The 4,131-nt window shown below is 45.6% G+C and overlaps 1 long non-coding RNA gene across 1 annotated transcript in view; it reads right to left on the minus strand.

Annotated features, from left to right (window-relative positions):
* The window catches only part of LOC119821201, a 6,717-nt gene extending 4,962 nt beyond the window's left edge, over positions 1 to 1,755 (minus strand). The window contains exon 1 of the long non-coding RNA XR_005286590.1: positions 1,146 to 1,755. This is a non-coding gene — a long non-coding RNA (uncharacterized LOC119821201). The remainder of the gene's footprint in view (positions 1 to 1,145) is intronic.
* Between the last annotated feature and the right edge of the window lie 2,376 nt (positions 1,756 to 4,131).

Raw genomic sequence — 4,131 nt, forward strand, 5'->3', positions numbered from 1 at the left:
TTCCAGCAGCGCGTCACTGTCCCAGTCTTGCAGGCACGCTCCCCAGTCTTCATGTTTCTGTCCTCCCGGTCCTTCTCCTCTATCTCCCTTCACCTCCTATCAAGATAAGAGCCCTGTACTCCTCTCAAATTTTTACATCGATGACACCTGCAAAGTCTCTTTTCCGATCCAACTCATCTTCCCAGCCCCGAGTGGGTGTCTTCAGAACGGAGCGGGAACATTCAACCTGGTGTCCCGTCAAGCATGGTCACACCTGCCAACATCAGTCCTGGGAAACAGTCACAGAGGAGAGGCTTCCACAAGTCTCCTTCCCCATTTCAGCAACATAATTGCCATTTGGTACATTAAGTTTTCTTTTCATTTGTAAAACAATAAAGGACTCTGAAGTATTTGTTTGAGGAAATTGGGGAGTGAAGGATCCCCTGCCAGAGGTAATCCTAACTCGGGGTAGGGGGATCCCCTGTCTGAGGTTATCCTAATGGGGGGTAGGAGATCCCCTGTCTCAGGCAAGCCATTCAGGTAAACTTAATCCTGAATGGTTTCTTGAAGCTATCAGAGCCTTTAGGTCTAATAGCCATGTAGGAGGCAGGGGGCTGAGGGTCTCCAGAGGCAGGACCCTGTGGCAGGTGACCCCCAGGTTCTCTTTAGAGATACATTGGGAGCTTTGTGGTTTTTACCATTTCCTGTGTTAGAGATTGCTTCTGATGCTTCCATTAAAGCTATCAGTAAGTTAGTGTGAGAATAAAACGGGAGAAACTGAGGTGTTTGAAGAGACTAAATTTCATGGTTGGAGACTCGAACAAATATTAAAATACTTGTAGATAAACCAGTAAGAAACTGAGCTCACCTGGTTTTTATTAACAATGAATAAAATAAGAGCAATGTGTGGTGTTTACAAGTATAGATACACATTTTCATAAGCATGTACATCTATTTTCATACTGTGTGTATAACCAATGAACATTCACTGATGTCTCTACAGGATTTTTGTTGTTATCAACAGACTTTGCCCTTCTGAGGGTCCCCCCACCTCCTCCCCTTTTAACTGCCTCTTTTTAATTTTTTTTAAATAAAATTTTCTTTCAAGTCCTCTACTGTTACAGTGTTTCGGCCATCAAAGTTCCCTCCTGGCCATTTTCATTTACCTTGTGACTCTGACCCTTTGTGAAGCTGAGCGTTTTCAGAGTAAGCTGATCCTGTGGGTCCCCAAGGATGTTATTCTCATTTATTCTCTCAGCCCTTTGAATGGAGCGGTCCGCCCTTGGCAGCGGTTCAGCGGGCCCACATTCAAAGAGCACACAGTCCTTTCTCTTCCAGGGGCCTTTCAAAACGCAGCCCGGGGTTTGTCGAAGGGCTCTAATGGATGTCAGTCATTGAGCACGTTACGTTTCATTCATGGCTGCCAGCGAACGTGAAGAGTCGAGCAGTAGTCAAAGAAAACCAGCAGACAATCGAGTAAGGGATCGTTTTTCCCAGCCTGTGTGACGCGGTGGGGCTGGGCGACTTAGGACAGGGGAGATGAAACAGGAGTTAGTGCGCTTGTCTTAATGTCTCACCCAAGGCTCCTAGGCAACCTCAGAGGCAAGAGCTCATGAAACTGTGCATTAATCCGAAAGGCTGGTGATCAAGAGGGAAGAGGTCTGTGGAGTACCAGTCCCTCTTTCTCCCTCCTCAGGCTGAAACGAAGCCATACAACTGCTTCTGTGACTTCTACATGGTCACCTCTGGCAGCTGGCTCTACTTTACCAAACTCCACAGTGCTTGGGATGTTGAGACCCCTGGAGAGCTGCGAGGGGGTGACTGATGAAGCTCAGAGACAGTCCCAGCGGCACAGATGGGGGATGGGGACAAAGGTTTGGCTGGGACCTCTGTACCTGCCAACTGGTGTGTCACAGAGAGGCTAAAATTACTGGCTGGCCAATTATCTGATTAAAGAGAACCTTTCATTTGAGGCTTTAAAAAAAAATTCCAGACTGAAATCAAAACCTTCTAGTAAGTTACCTAAACTATTTTTTTTTAAACCATGGGCATAATCTACATGGGGAGAGGGGTGATTTTAAAAAGAAAAAGAAAGAAAAGGGAAGGAGAGGAGAGGAAAGCAAAAGGAAAAGAAAGGAAGGAAAAAAGGAAAGGAAAACGAAAAAGAAATGATACAGGGAGACACACTTTGTTCTTGAATTTTCTTTCTTTCCTTCTTCATTTCTTTCTCCCTTCCTTCCTTCCTTCCTTTCTTCTTTCTTTCCTTCCTTCCTTCCTTCCTTCCTTCTTTCCTTCCTTTATTTCTTTCTTTAATTCTTTAATTCTTGGCTTTGCTTGTTTCGGAGAGGGGGCTCCACAGCAATATTATGCACTAGAAACTTCTGGTATCAGATTTAGTCTTAGTTATACACACACACACACACACACACACACACTCACACACTCACACACTCACACACACACACCACACACACACTCACACACACACACCACTCACAAACACACCACAAACACACACACACACTCACACACACCACACACACACCACTCACACACTCACACACACACACTCACACACACACCACTCACAAACACACCACACACACTCACACACACACACACTCACACACTCACACACACACACCACACACACACACCACTCACACACTCACACACACACACACTCACACACACACCACTCACAAACACACCACACACACTCACACACACAGACACACACACACTCACACTCACACACTCACACACACACCACACACACTCATTATAGTTTTAAATTAGTCAAGTCAATTGATAAGGAAATGAGGTAGCGATGATCCCCCAAAACAATTCATATTTTATTAGCTTTACAGGTTCACTGGAATCTTCTTCAGGTACACAGCCCATGAATTACGCCTCTGTCAGGCTCCATCAGAACTGTGTCTTTATGGGTCTTGGAATCCAAGGAGGCCGTTGTGGTTTGAAAACAGCAGAACAACGTGCTGCTGCTTCCCCAGCCAGTTAGTGACCTGCTCCATAGTTAAAGGCCCCAAACCACACTGCCTGGAACATGTGACAACCGGAAAAGGGACCCTCGGCTCTTCATTCAATACACGCTGAGCTTGCAATACACGTTGTCTTGAAATCTCACTAATAACTTCACCATAGTTTATGCTTTAACAGAGACTTGGGAGGGGAAACAGGGAGAGATTGCAGTTTGTGGAGTCAGCAAATAGCAATGTCAGAACTTATTTAAAAAAAATCTTAGTCTAGAATAAAGACTTCGGGGTTTCAAGGGTACAAAATAACTGGTAGTGTTGCTAATGACAGCGCCCAAGCTTGGCATGCTCAAGGCTCTGCATTAAGCCCAGCATATTTGCACAGAGAAACACACACACAGGCACATATACACATACACACAGAAATACAGTCACATGTATGAAGATGTGTCCCTTTGTTTGAGAAAATAGAGAAGAAAGTAATATAGGAGGAGGAAACAAATGGGGGCGAGGAATAAAAACAGCAGGAAGTACAGAAGAGGGAGGGATAGAGGGAAGAACAAAAAAGAAGCAAGAGAAGAAACTCATTTTTTTTTAATTTTTAAATGCATGATCTCTGCTCAGAAATCAGCGTGGTCAAAGGATGCACACAAACAAACTGAATGGTGACTGCGCACACGCAAACACCCACAAAAAAATTTAGAAGTCAGAGAAAAACAGACATCGACAACAGTACTGTTTAATTTGTTCTTCCTATACAGTGAAACCCCACCCCAAAATGCATGACACAGCTGTTGGCATCCTGCAGTTAAGGAGAACCTTTGCAGTGCTTTGCTTCTTGTTCTTTCGCCTGTCTACCCTAGATCTGCCTACACCTCCTACAGAAGGCATATGACAGCATAGCGGTGCAGCCAGCGCAGCCAGCGCAGCCAGCGCAGCCAGCGCAGCCAGCGCAGCCGGTGACCTCACAAGCACTTGCAGTCTTGCCTTTGCTTGCACTCACAGGTGGCACCCAGACCCTGCCCATGGCTCCCCTGTGACCGGCAACTCGCCGTAGGTGAAACCCCCTCTCCGTGATGAATGTTATTCTTTCAAAAGCATTTTCATCTGGGAGCCTAGATTTATCCACCTCACCTGCTCCTTTTCGTTCTGTAAC

The sequence above is a fragment of the Arvicola amphibius genome, chromosome 8 (assembly GCF_903992535.2).
Source record: "Arvicola amphibius chromosome 8, mArvAmp1.2, whole genome shotgun sequence".
Classification (NCBI taxonomy): Eukaryota; Metazoa; Chordata; class Mammalia; order Rodentia; family Cricetidae; genus Arvicola; species Arvicola amphibius.